The sequence below is a fragment of the Cebus imitator genome, unplaced genomic scaffold (assembly GCF_001604975.1).
Source record: "Cebus imitator isolate Cc_AM_T3 unplaced genomic scaffold, Cebus_imitator-1.0 Scaffold10, whole genome shotgun sequence".
In the NCBI taxonomy this organism is placed as follows: Eukaryota; Metazoa; Chordata; class Mammalia; order Primates; family Cebidae; genus Cebus; species Cebus imitator.
In genome coordinates, this window is record NW_016107325.1 from 9292601 (window position 1) to 9307622 (window position 15022).

The 15022-nt window shown below is 38.2% G+C and overlaps 1 long non-coding RNA gene across 1 annotated transcript in view; it reads left to right on the plus strand.

The window, feature by feature from the left end:
• Positions 1-14849: 14849 nt before the first annotated feature.
• LOC119474167 overlaps positions 14850-15022 on the plus strand; it is a 50612-nt gene continuing 50439 nt past the window's right edge. Inside the window, exon 1 of the long non-coding RNA XR_005203461.1 lies at positions 14850-14914. This is a non-coding gene — a long non-coding RNA (uncharacterized LOC119474167). The remainder of the gene's footprint in view (positions 14915-15022) is intronic.

Here is a 15022-nt window from a genome sequence, read left to right on the forward strand (position 1 = left end):
GGCGCTGGCCGGCACAGCCGCGCTGGCCGAAACAGCCGCGCTTGTGACCGTGGAGCACCTCTGCCCGGGAATTTCCTAGTCTGTGGGCAATAAAAACACGGCGTCCACTCACCCTCTGCGCTTTCACTGGGAGCTGCAATCCTGAGCTGTTCCTAAACGGCCATCTTGGATCCCTATCCCATCCCTTTGTTTTTAGCATTCTTGAGTCTCTTTGTGTCTATAGTACGTGGCATAGAGTTGGGTTTTACTTTGTGACCCAGCCTGAAAATTTCTTTAATAGGCAAGTTAAGCTCATATAAATATGTTAATATGAATAATACGTTTGGTCTCAATGTGTGATGTTACTTGCTTTATTTACTGTATGGTTATAGTTACTATATTTCTCCATGTGGTTTGTTTCCTTTCTTTTTTTGAGAGGGGTAGAGGGCGTAGTATTTAATATTTAGGAAAGTTTGTATTTTTCTAGTGATTACCTTTCTACTAATACCTTTTATATTGCCCTTAGTCTCTTTATGCCTTATTTAGGCCTCTACTGTTCAGTTGCTAAGTTTAAAATGGTTTTCTTTTATCACTATGCGATATTCATTTCACTTATCCCTTCTTTCTCCTTTATGATCCCATTTTGTAGTTGTGCATTTTGTTACTTTGTCAGAATATATACATTACATATTATTCTTTTACCTTTTTTCCTACTTTCTTCTAGTCTTAGATCTACAATTTAATATATTTATTAAATATATTCAGTGCTACCAGACGGCTTTCTTTTTGCTGCTTTCTCCATTCGTAACTGATGGGATGAAACTCTCCCTCCTGCAGATTCCTAAAGAAGGACTCTCATGAGTACTGTATTCCTGGGTTGCTGCATATTTAAAATTTTCTTCTATCACCTTGACTCTCTATATTTAGGAGTGACAGACTTGGGTTGCTTACTGGGATTCTTGTTTTGAGAATGCCTTATCCCGCTGTACAGTGAAGTATAGTTTCTTTGATAGATGGCACATTTTGCAGAGGAAAGTTGATATATATCTTCTGGTTCTGATTCTCATTGGTTTCTTTTTCATCTTCCTTTATTTCTAACACTTCCTTCTACATTCTCTTTACCACTAAGTCTCCAAGGAATCCACTGCCCCGTCTCTCCCAGGCCATATTTTCCTAAGACTGTCACCTTTGATACTCCACATGTTTGTGTCCCTTCCTTTCACTTCTCCAGGAGCCAGGGTTCTGATCCACTAGGTTGCATCCCTCTTTTCAGTATTTCTCCATGCCAGCAGAATTTCCTTCTTCTGGGAGTGACTTTTTGTTTTTCTGTGTTCTGTTACTGCTGAGTCTCACCACCCTCTCCTCATGGGCCCTGGAGTGGCCTCACAGCTTTTCCAAGTCTCTCCTCATGTGTAAACTGAAATGTGTCACACTGTCTGTCTCTCCAGTATACTGTAGGCATGGATTAGAGGTGGTGTGCTTTTCTTGGGGGGAGGGGGGAGAATGTGAACAGAGATTTCAATTTAGGTAGTCACCATCATCCTGTGGGATGTTGAAGGGAGACAGACATCACTTTTTTATTTCAGTAGTTTGAGCCAATTTTATTGTAAGAATTTTGAGGGCACCTCTATGACAGTATCAGGCTTTTAGTAAATTATAATTAAGTATCTAGTGGGTAAATCAATTAATAAATATTATAATTCACCTTGCTTTAGCAAAAGAGAGTATGGAGGAGCTATTCTAATATTTATAATAAAATGATTATAATCATCTTTTTCTTGTCTAAACTTCCTTAGTTGCTGACTCAGTGGATTAATTGCTGACAGTCTATCAGTGATATAGTATTACAGAAACTGAATACAGAAATTGTTTAATTCACTTGGATAAAATTCTGAGTGGTTAAGTGAGGTGAGTCCATGTCAGGAGAGAAAACAATGTGGTAAAGATGATTGTCTTAATAATTCATGAGGTGAGATAAAAAAATTATGTAAAGAAAGGAATAAGCTATGTAGTTGTATTTCTTCGATTAAAAAATTCACATATATTAAGTTGTCTTCTTTTAGCTACTTGGAAGGATGTCATGTAAGAAAAAAACTTGAAAAATGCATGGAAACTTGCCAATGATTTTTATCAAGGAAAGTTGGCAGACTGAGAGAAGTGTGTGATAAAGTAAATGTTGCCAAATAACTTCTATGTTTATGGTAGATGGTTTTCTTAAACTTAATTGTGTAGTTCTGTGATGACACAAAAACAGAGTAACTCAGAATAGAGGAATCAGTGCCACTTTTAGGGGACAGAACTAGCAGTGGCTCCCAGCACTCTTCAGAGCAGAACTTTCCATGGTAATGAGCGTGTTCCATATCTGGGCTCTCCAGTGGTAGCCACCAGAACTCTCTGTGGTAATGAGTGTGTTCCATATTCGGGCTCTCCAGTGGTAGCCACCAGAACTTTCTGTGGTAATGAGCGTGTTTCATATCTGGGCTGTCCAGTGTTTCCACCAGCCATATGTGGAAAAAGGACTGAGGAACTAAATTTTAAACTTGCTTATTTTAATTAGTTTATATTTAAATTATGTGGCAACATGTGGTCCATGGCTATTGTGTTGAACACTGCAAGTGTCCAGAGGGACATTTGTGGGTTCAGGCTTGAAGTTATCTAGTTTGGGTGAGAGAAAAAGAATAAAAGAGGAATTTGAGGGGAATGAGGAAGTGGAGATATCTATCTATATGCATCTATTATCCATCTATCCATCTGAGAAAGGAAGAGAGGGACTGGTTTTTGACTGGGGGTGTGGAAAGGGAATGTGCTTTCTTACTCTTGGGTAAGCCTGGGACTACTTGTACAAACTGCCAAAGACCTTCACTTGTTTCCCTCTGCTGTTTTGTATTAGGCTCCAATATACGCATTTATGCTCATATCTACTATCTCCTGATTATTACTCCATATTAGTGAAACTCATGCATAGGATATTACTTGGTGAAGTGAATATTTTGAATGCTAAGCTAAGGAACACATACACTACGCGTTCACACTAAATCTATGTTTGTCCATCCCCATATGTGTCCTGCTGTTAAGCCTGGAGCTTTATACAGATTTGTTAACCACATCTGTGGTTTACTTGTCTGCTAGGTTGCCTGGGGCTTAGGCTAGGATATAGGACACAGACTTCCTGAGTTTGCATACTGGAGCCTCCTTTGTTGGATGTATAATTCTTGGATAGACACTTAACGCTTGATTAGTTTCCCCATATTTGTAAAGTGTGTATAACAGTGTCTTACACTGTTTATTGAACACGTTAACCTTCAAATTTTTAAAAGAGATTAGATGCTACCTGTTATCTGTGCCATTTCCTCATTCATCAGAACATGTACAAATATCTGTCACATGTTGGACATCAAAAATACCCATTAGGCTGGATATGGTGGCTCACGCCTGTAATCCCAGCACTTCGGGAGGCTAAGGAGAGTGGATCACTTGAGTCCCGGAGTTCAATACTAGTTTGGCAGACATAGTGAACCCCGTCTCTACTAAAAATACAAAAAAATTAGCTGGGTATGGTGTTGCACACCTGTAATCCCGGCTACTCAGGAGGCTGAGGCAGGAGAATCACTTGAACCCAGAAGGCAGAGGTTACAATAAGCTGAGATCATGCCATTGCACGTCAGCCTGGGTGACAGGGCGAGACTCTGTCAAACAAGCAAACAGACAAACAAACAGCCCGTTAAGTAACCAAGCAGGTTGCTGCTGGTTTAGTAGGCTTTATGACTGATAGCCTTCATCTCCAGGGCTTAAGATGGTTGCACAAGCTTTTTGCTTTCCATCACGAGGCAAATAGAGAGAAGAAATGTTGAGGCCTTTATTGAGATCAGTTTGAATTACTGCAAATAGAAAAAACGTGTCTGACTTTACCATTAAATATCTTCCAGCTTAGCAATCCTGAGACAGAGCTATTTGCAAAGTGTAACTGGATACCCAGGTTAGGCTGGTGGAATATTCAATATTCTGTTGCTAAGGATCTAAGGCTGTTCATGGTATCCTATTTTTAGAGTGTACAAGAATGAATCAGAGACCTATGATTAATTATTAATGATTGTGAAATAACACTGTTGGATGACAGAAAGTTGAACGTTTTAATAACAGCTGCTTTGAGACTTACTTTTAACAAACACATAAAAGGAATTTTAAAGTTACATTTTTTTTTTCTTTTGGAAACGTTCCTTGTTTTGAAATAATTCTTTTCCTAAATGTCTATGGTTTAGTCCTATCTTGAAAAGAAAAGAACCTGGCAATAAAATCTTTGAAAAGATTAATTATATCTCTTTATTAGCATGCAAACTAAATTCTTAAAATTTGTGAGTGTCTGGCAGCCTGTCAGATTAAATTTTCTTTCAGTTTGGTTTTTAGTGTCTATAATAATTAGTGATATTGATCACTTACTATTCCCAGCCTCTGTTCTCTATAAGTTAAGCAGATGAGAAAACTCAGGACTAGAAAGTTTCAATACTTAGTTAAGTTCACAAAGGTTTAAGGGATGGATTTGATCCCTAGAAGTCTGACTCAAGGGGCTGTTCTCTTACCACTGAGTCATTTTCTGGCTCACATCATATACCATTAAACAAAGACATGGAACAATTTAATCATGCACTGTTTCATTCTTCCAAATCTTACTATAAACTGCTTTGTTTAACAAACACTGAACACACACTATATTAGTCACAAATCACTTTATTGAGTATATGTTAGCTATTGATTTAAATGTGTCATCTTATTTAATCCTTACAGCCAACTCATGACATAGCTTAGAGACCTTAAATGACCTGCCAGTGTCTCTCAGCAAGTAACTGTGGAGGCAGGAGTTTAAGGCAGGGACTCCAACTCCAGTCCTGATGCTCTCAACACATGACAAGCAAGGAACTGTCCTTAGTGCTGCAGAGCATGGAAATAACATAAATCACATGCCCTTTTTTTTCCCCAAAGAACATGGGTTTCACTTTTGCTGTTAAGATATGTACACAAGTTTAATACTCCTAGTGGTACCAATAACATGATATGAAGTTAGTCAGAGAGGGCACTTACTTTGGACAAAATAGGAGAAACCTAACAGAAAAGGATATTTGAGCCTAAAAGAAATTGACATTTGGAAAAGGAGAGGTTTAGGAGGTAACATTCAGGTAGTGAAAACTACCAAGACAAGAGATATTTGAAAGGGGAAAAAAACATCGCTTGAACCCGAGAATCAGAGGTGGCAGTGAGCTGAGATCATGCCACTGCACTCCAGTCTGGGAGACAGAGCGAGATTCCATCTCAAAAAACAAAGAAACAAAAAAATCACTACTGTTTTGTCATGCATAAGCAGGTTTCCATTTTAAAAACATAGTTAATACAGGCATTTTCTTCCCAATGTTGACATTTACATCAGTTACCCCATGATCTGAGGAGTACCTGGGGATGATAAATATAGGCTTATTGAATGAATGAAGGAAATATTAGACATTGCTAATACAGGCAATGAAGATACAGTAAAATTCCAGAAGAGAAAAACTATTTCCTGTTCTCTTACAGCGTATTGGCTGTGGAAGAGAGGCAAGTAAAACAAGTAAGTGAAGAGCATAGCCTTGTCTAGTGGTGATAGTGCTACTGTCTGATTCAAAGCAGGGAATGGGGATTGATAGAGAGTCAGGGACAGGAGGAGGCAGGTTGCTATTTCAAATAGGGTGATGAGAGAAGGTTTACCAAAGAGGTGACCTGAAGGACCTGAAGGAGGTGAAAGAGTGAGCTAGGCAGGTAGAAGAGCAAATATAAAGACCACATTTTAATACATTTAGCTTTAAGAACTTCCTACATGAAGGCGTGTGCCAGATAAATTCCTTTTACCCACTACCTCTCAGCCCCCTGGATCCATTCATCATCCTCCATCCTTCTTCACCCTTCTTTTCTGCTATAGGAGATGAGCTGTATGGACAACATCAACAGGTAACCTTGCATGTCAGCTTACAGTTAGGTTTAGCTGATGGGGAGCACTGGCATGTAATCAGAGAGAGGGAAAAGAGTGAGGTCTGTTTATTTATTCTGTCTTCTGAATAATACGGGGCATAAGAAAATAATCATTAGCTCTGTTTTAGAGAGTAAAAATCTGAAGCAGTAAAAGATGAAAAGATGTGATCATGATATAACTGGGATGGTATAATTAGGATAAGAATGGAAACTCATTCCAAATACTTAACATTTCACTTACTGTAATTAGCCTACAGAGGGACAGTAGTTCTCTTTACAGATCCTTTTGAGCACTGATGACATTTATTGACCTTATATCTAAAAGAATATACACACGTGTGACCATGGGCACACACGCACGCTTGCACACACACTTGCACTTTCAAACAATTAACAAATTCCTTACAGGCATACCCATTTTTAGACTGTATTCTAGCCTGGGCAATAAAGCAACACCCCTGCTCTCTCTCCCTCCTCCTCTTCCTCTCCTTCATTCTTTTTTTATTCTTTCTCTTTCTTTCTCTCTTTCTTCCTCTCAAAAAAAAAAAAAAAAAAAACAAATTCCTTGAGGCCCTTTTGATGCTGACTCATGGATTCCAGAATAACATCCCTTGTTTCATGAAACTGAGAGAGGACTACTGTTTTTATGTGATATGTTAAATGGAATCTTTTAGCAGCAACATTTAACAATGCTCAATTGGTGGTGAAGAAAAGAAAAATTGAATAAATGTCCACTGTATTTGGAGACCAAAAGAGACTTCAACATAAGTTCCATGTTTAGTCATATAGGCAAGCTGTGTTGTGTTGGGAAGCATTATGAAAAGTAATGCTATATACACATTGCATATTTTATTAGGAGCTATGATATTTTATTCAAAGACACAATATATCTCCAAATAATGTTTTCTAGGTGGCTATGTATTATTGAAATAATGGCACATATATATATATATTTTTAAATGGAGTCTCGCTCTGTCACCCAGAATGGAGTGCAATGGCACGATCTGGGCTCACTGCAGCCTCCATGCCCCAGGTTCAAGTGATTCTCATGCCTCAGCCTCCTGAGTAGCTGGGACTACAGGTGCGCACCACTACACCTAGCTAATTTTTGTATTTTTAGTAGAGATAGGGTTTCATCATGTTGGCCAAGCTGGTCTTGAACTATTGACCTCAGGTGATCTGCCCACTTCGGCCTCCCAAAGTTCCAGGATTACAGGTATGAGCTACTGTGCCTGGTCAGAATATTTTGAGGTAGATAAAATTACTAGTTGTTGGGTAGAAAAAAACTTGAAAAATCACTCAGAAACATTAGCCCAATAAAAAGTGAAACAATTGAAGTCTTCCTTTTTTCTAGGGTGACCTGAATTCTCTCAAGGCAGGCAATCCCATCATTTTTGTCTCTGAATTCCTAGGGCTGAGCATAGTACCAACTACAATATAGTTTCCCACCTAATACTGATAGCTGCAAGTTATTTATATTCAGAAAAAACATCACTTCTAATTTTTTGATGATAAATGGATATGAACAGCCATGATACTCTATTTGAAACTTCTACAGGAGGACTTTAACTCAAAGTATATTATAAAATTGATAAAAGAATTTGTTGGGGTGGACTGAACCCACACTGAGAAGTGAAGATTTTAGGTATTTGCTACACAGTTAATGTAGATACACACACACACACACACACACACACACACACACACACACAAACACACACCACTAATTCCTGCATGAAAGTCTTTATCAGTATGTATAATTCATTTAGTTTGTAATTTGCTACAGCAGCAGTAGGAAACTAATACATTTACCTAAAAATAAACCATAACAAGACATGAAAAGACATCAGAGCCACCTAAAGTGTAAAACAAATACACTCACACAATTCAGCATTTGCATCCTCACTGTTTCTAGGCTGTGTGTAAGTTGACATCAAAGAAGAATACAACAATTTGTAGTCAACCATGTGATTGTCTCTTGAACTCACACCACTGACCTCTTGATTCATTCATGCCCTCTTCTTCTCTGACTCTGACCCTCCTGCCTCACTCCTGCAAAGGCCCTTGTGAAAATGCTGGGCCCACAGGATAACTCAGGATAATCTCTCCATTAACACCCTTAATTCAATTACATCTGCAGTCTCTTTTGTCATGTAAGGTAACACAGTCTCAGTTTCCAGGAATTTGGCTGTGGACATCTTTGCCGGGGCCATTGTTATGTTTGTCACTCTCAGAATGACCTTTCTTCAGGCGCTGCTGAGCTGTTCCTTGTGTCACTCACTCTCAGCTGGGACGTTGCTACCTTGGTTGAGGGCTTTAATTTCTGACCACAGAATTACTAATCCTGGTCTTTGCTTCAGTATTTATTGATGAATAGGGCTTATCTCTTTCCATTTCTCCATTAGTTCATTCATTCATTCACTGAATAAACTGAATCTTATCCATTTATTTTATTGAAAGTGGTGCTTTTGGCCGGGCACTGAATAAACTGAATATTATCAATGTATTTTATTGAAAGTGGTGTTTTGGCCGAGTACGGTGGCTCACGCCTGTAATCCCAGCACTTTGGGAGCCCGAGACAGGTGGATCACAAGGTCAGGAGATTGAGACCATCCTGGCCAACATGGTGAAACCCTGTCTCTACTAAAAATACAAACATTAGCTGGGCGTGGTGGTGCATGCCTGTAATCCCAACTACTCAGGAGGCTGAGGCAGGAGAATTGATTGAACCAGGAAGTTGGAGGTTGCAGTGAGCTGAGATCAAGCCACTGCACTCCAGCCTGGTGACTGAGTGATTCTCTGCCAAGAAAAAAAAAGTTTTGCTTTTTTCAATAAATTCTATTAAATGTTAGCTGATTATACAAATATAAATCATTATAAGTTGGAGGGGCAAAATAATTGATTTTAGTCATTATTTGCTATCCAATGATAAGAGCAATGTCATTGTTATTATGATTGTGTGAGAGGAATTGCTTTTTCCTTAGATTCTAATCTAAAAGCAGATTTCTTCCTTATTAGGTAATATTGTGGGACTATCTGTATAATCGCCATCAAACATCACTTCTTAGCAAGCAGTTGAGAGTATTGTGGTTTCACCACATCATGTCCAACAGTCTAAAGGTGGAAATAGGATTTCCTCAATAAGGACAAAATGGCTCATGGCAAAACTTAAAGCATCACTTAGCATTTCTTTTTTTTTTTTTAATTTTATAGCCAATGGCAAAGAAAAAACAATAAATTTTAGGGCCATTACCCTATGGGAACCATCTCTACAATATAAAATGTCTATTCAATCAGAATCATTAAAAAATATAGATTCAGAAACTAGAAGAAAAGTAAGAGTTTCATAGACAATTCCCCTTCTAGTATAAATGAAAACCCTGATGCCCATAGGGGAAGTGACTTGCCTAAGGTCAAACAATTAATTAGAGCTAAACTATGACTAAATGCAATTTAATTTTTCTGACTCCTAAAGAGGAAGTGTACTCAAAAGAAGGATGCGTGGAATGAATCAGGAAATACACATTGAACACTCCTATAGAAATGTGGCTGTGAGGTTTAAAACAATGCTGTTGCAGAAGTAATTTATTGAAGACTCCTTGTTTCATTTTCTGTTTTCCTATCTTTGTGACTATTGCAAAATATTACGTGTATTCTTATGCATGTGTAATATAAAATGTACTCTTCTAGTTTCTCTTATATATAACAAACAACAAAAATGTGGTGACTGTCTTTCAGGGCTTTGGGCAAAACCATGAGAAATTCAATTCCAGTATAAATTAATACATGAAATGAACCAGATGGGTGGTGCAGGACTTCCTTATGTATGAGGGTTTATCAGTGTAAATTATGAAAGAAATAAGAAAATAAGTGAACCTTGAAGATTGATGATATGTCATGACATAAGTGTCATCAGTTCAGGGAAGCAAGGATGTATATATATAAAAAAAGTTTGACTAAACAGAAACAGAAGATGAAGGAATTTAGGTGACTCCAAACCTCAGCGAAGGGCATATCCTCCCTTTTGACCTGTTTCTAACTCTTATTACCCAGCGCTTCTTCTTCAGTATCCTTTTCTGAAGATGTTTAAGTCAAGATGTGATATTATTAAATTAGTTCTTGATGATATTTTATTTATCAAACTGTGCTGAATGTTGTGGATTGGGTTTGATTTGGAAGAGAGTCTAGATGCAAGGTGAGCAGATAAATGGTGAAGAAAATAGCCTAAACCCAAAATATTGAGGGCAGTGGGAATGGAGGCATTGCAAAGAATCAATAGAAGCCATCACACAGGAATGCTCTGAACTGCCAGGCACAGCATCTCTGAGACCCCCACCATCTGCACCCCACTTTTCCTCTGAATGCAATAGTAGGCTCTTCCTCCTCCAAAGACTTGTCTCTCCTATGTTCTGAATATCATCTTTTCTCACTTTCTCAAGAACATTACACTTTGCATCTTTTCTCTTTTATGCTGACTTCCTCCTTCACTGTGGACCCTTTTCTTTAAATATTCTCAAATCTCTGCCACCTTAAAAACAAAAGCTAAGCTTTTTGAAAGAAATATCTAGGCTTGCTGCTTACAGCTCTTCAATTATATGCAATCAAACATTTTGCATTTCATAATTTTTTTTTTTACTTTTTAAAAATTATACTTTAAGTTCTAAGATACACGTGCCGAATGTGCAGGCTTGTTACATAGGTATACATGTGCCATGGTGGTTTGCTGCACCCATCAACCCATCATATACATTAGGTATTTTTCCTAATGCTATCCCTCCTCTAGCCCCCACACCCTAACAGACCCTGGTGTGTGATGTTCTCCTCCCTGTGTCCATGTGTTCTCACTGTTAACTACCACTTGTAAGTGAGAACATGCAGTGCTTCGTTTTCTGTTCCTGTATTAGCTTGTTGAGAATGATGTTTTTAAAAATAAATAAAAAAATTACTCGGTTCTGGTTTTTACTTTCACTTTCTCCACACAACTGTGCCTGCTAAGGTCACCAATGCCATCCAGATCAATAAGTCAGATGGTTTTCCATCCTGAGTTGTCTGACCTTTGAATGGCTTTCAGTACAGTTTACTAACCATTCTATTTAGAAACTTTCTTCTTCTGACTTCTAGACTACCGTATTCTCTTCATTTTCCACATTCTTGAGCTCTATTCATTGTTTTTTTTTTCTTAATCTACCCTATTTCCCTCCAAATCCATCTTCTTTATAACTACTTCAGCTACCATCTCTATATTGATAGGTAACAAATTTGCATCTCCAGCCACATCACTGTATTTGAGCTCTAGATATGCATATCCATTTGTTTAAGCAATGAACATACAACATCTTATAGGACTTCAAATGCAACAGGCTCAAAACAACTGAGCTCATGACTTTTTCCTCAAAGTTTCTTCCCCACAAGTATTTCAATAAACAAAGCCATCATCTACCCATTTTTTCATGTTAGAAACCTAGGCAATCACAAATCTCTCTCAATACTCTCTTTATTTCCCGGTTTCCAATCAATCACAGAATGATTAGCTAGCTTTGCTTCCTAAATATCTTAAAACTGTCTCTGCTTCTGCCCACCTTAGTCTGAAAAACTTCCATCTCTCATTTGAGCTTTGGCAATTGCTTCCTAATGTTTGCTAACTAAACAGCCTCTCTTCCACCTACAATCCCGTTTCTTCATGACAGCTGCACTGTTACCTTAAAAGACCACAGCAACAGCAGTAAGTAAGATAACTTGGATATAATTTGATTTGTGACTGGTTGCTATTTCCCATCCTTTCCTCATTTCTAAATAGGAGTGAGCTAAAGTTCTTATTCTTTGCTGCGGGGTTGAGGGGAGGAGGGCAAAGAGGGGAATGCAAGGGTCATTGAGGAAATTTCAGAAAATCCGTCTTGGGAAATGGATGAAGTTCTGTTCCACCAGTGTACTTCCAGTCCAATTTCCCTACACAGTATCAACAAAACAAGAGATCCCCAATACTGCTGCTGTGATCTTAGAAATCCCAGCCACACAGCCCAGAATCATCACTACCAATCTACCAATGTTTAACCTAGAGTGGACAATTGCCACTAGGTGGTGCCAGACTGAAGCCAGGACCCATACCCTGACTTAAGAGGAATTTAGACAGCTCTTCTGGACTCCCGTAACTCACAACCTGTTGTGCTTGTAAGCTCATCTAGGTCACTTCGTTAACTTTACCATAACAAAACACCACATTTAATGGTGGTGAAAAATTCTGGACTACACCTACTGTGTTCTGAAAGAATTTTACTGTATTTTATAAACTCAAATCAAAATGTGTCACTTCCCCATTAAAACTTTTCCATGGCTTTCTTTGCTCTTAGGATAAAATCTTATCACATGGACTCAAAGACATAATTTTAACCTCTAATACCTATGGAAACAGACAGTTGGCATGAATGAACGATCCACCTGCTTGTAAAACTATAGAATATGGTGGGGCCTGTGATATCTGTATTTCCTGTTAAAAGAAATTCAGATTCAATTAAAAATGAAACAGAACAAATTATAAATATGTTAACAAGGGAAAGAAGAACTTTCACTAGCACTCCACTCTGGCCAATTGTTTATACTCCCTTGGCCCCTGCCCATGTGGCAGTTTTATGATAATGTCAAGCTCCTTCTTACTTCAGCGTTTAAGAACCGACCAACCCCTCTGTCTGGAATGCTTTCTTTCTCCTTTTTATTAGCTACCAATTTCTTGTCTTATAAACATTGGCCTAAAATCATTTCATCATGGAAGCCTATCCTTTTTGCACTCCTGCCCTGAATTAGATTCCATTTCCCTGTTGTAGCACACTTGCCCTCTTAGCCTTTGTTCAAAATTATGATTACTTTTGTGATATCTCTCTGTTCCTTTCCATTCATCTATCAAGTCACACATGCTATAAATCTGTATTAAGCCTCTGCTTTTCACCAGGAACCTCTAATATATTGTAAATTCATGGCAAGTTTTCCAGCATTGGCTAGCTGGAAAATGAATATGGAGGAAAGGGAAAACGAGATTAGAAAATAACTTCTGAGTGGCAAGCCTGGAAAAATGATCAGACTGCTCAAGAATATAGAAAAATCAAGATGGAAGCAGGTTTCAGGACAGGAGGAAATCTTTTATTTTCAAATTGTGAAGAGACATTCAAAGTTTGTTGAACATATAAGAGAAGCTGGGAAGCCATTTGCAAATTGTCTTCAGAAGTGTGAATATATGAGACTATTTAGTGACTGCAATCTCAAAGTCATGGAAGAGAATTTTTTAAAAAAGAAAGGATTGGCATATTTGAAGGGCACTCTAGAAAAGTTAGCTCAATAATGGAAATTTTCTTTTACATTTTGAGTGAAATACAAGTTGGCTTTTTAAGCTTATTTTTAAAGGAAGTAGGTATATTTAGCTTCAGTAAACAAAGAAGTTTAGCTGAATTCCCTGATGTACATCATTCCACTAGCAAGAGAATGGTGTAACACTTCTAAGATTAAAAAAAATACAGTAAGGTTTAGTTTTCGGCTGAGCAATAATTGTTCTGTAATTGTACAAGTTGGAGCCTTAATTCGCCAATTAAATCCTGCTTATCCACCTTCCTCTTTCTAAATATACATTTTGAGCTCTCTTCTGATGTTGAAAAAACTGTCCTGTCTTTGAAACAAGGTCTGAAAACATTATTCAGTAGAAACCCATCTGCACAGTGATTGAGTCACAACAAATCCAGATTCCTGGAATCTGTGAGAAAGGCTTGTGCTCATCACGTCATCTCTCCCTTTTCGTAGTACTTCCTTGAGGTCCTTGTGAGTTTGTTTTTAAGGTATTTTCTGCGCTGCTACACTGTCATTTCACGTGAGGGCAGCAGAGAAGCAGCGTAGAAGCGCCTGAATAGCAAATCAGAGGAGACTGGAGCTCAAATTTTGGGCGTAGTGTTTTCAGAACACCTCTTCAAATATTAAATCCCATGTTGTATCTCTTTTAACAATCCTAGTCAATTGATTTGCCGACTCTGTTCTTTTAAAAAAAGAATCAGACCTGCATCTAAGAATAGGTAAGTACACGTGAATACAGACTTTTGCAAGAGTTGTATCTGGTTTGCCCAGAATATGTTTTCTAATTTTTCTTGGGTAGTTACAATTTGACAACAGATTTGTTTAGTAATCACTCTATTATATTGTCCTATATACTTAAGAATAATTGTTTTGAGCATAGTCCAAGCCCTGATGCCATTTTAATACATGTGGAAGCACATTTTGATTAAGTGTAGTTTGAATAAAACATTGGTGAAATAAAAATAGCTTTTGTATCATAATTGTGAATGGTCTTTGGCTGTGTTCTAGGTTGCAATAAAAAGGTAGTGAGTCCATTTGGATATTGTGAAAAAAGTATTACTATTGAATTACAGCATAGACAGTAACATATTCCCCAGGATTCAGGCTCCCTGTCACTTAACACTGCCTTTGTTCTCTCTGCCCAGAACGTTCTTTTCCCCATGATCATCCCAGGTCACTTTCCAGCCATGCCCATCCTTTTGCAAGACTGACCTCTGAGCATACTGCCGGTCTCAGGACAGAGGTAGCATCTCTGGGCAGCCTTCTCCACTGCTTCCCGATTTTCTTGGCCATCCTGTGCTTCTCCTGTTTACTCCTAGGGTCCTCTGTAGGCTCCTATGGGAACTATTTCTTGTTCCTAATTTTATCTCTAGTACCTAGTAGTATGTACTTAGCAGGAGCCCACCAAAAACCAAACAATAAATAATTAAAATCTTTATCAAGATGGTAGGGGTGGGGAGTAGGAGAAGCAGAGAACTACTTAAACTGTGAAAAAGAGGTTAAAAGAGGATTTGCCACCCTGCCTATTTTAGCGTAGGGGTAGGAGTTTAACGTTTGAGGCAATAGCAAAGATGATGATCAGTGCTTCTCAGCAAACATTTGACAGTCTCAGGTAAGACCAGCTAGATCTTAGGTCTGTAGCTAGTCAGCTAGTCAGTCATATGACTCAATACTGGTGACAGCTAGGGGCTTAAAAAAAATAAAAACGTGTTTGTGAAAA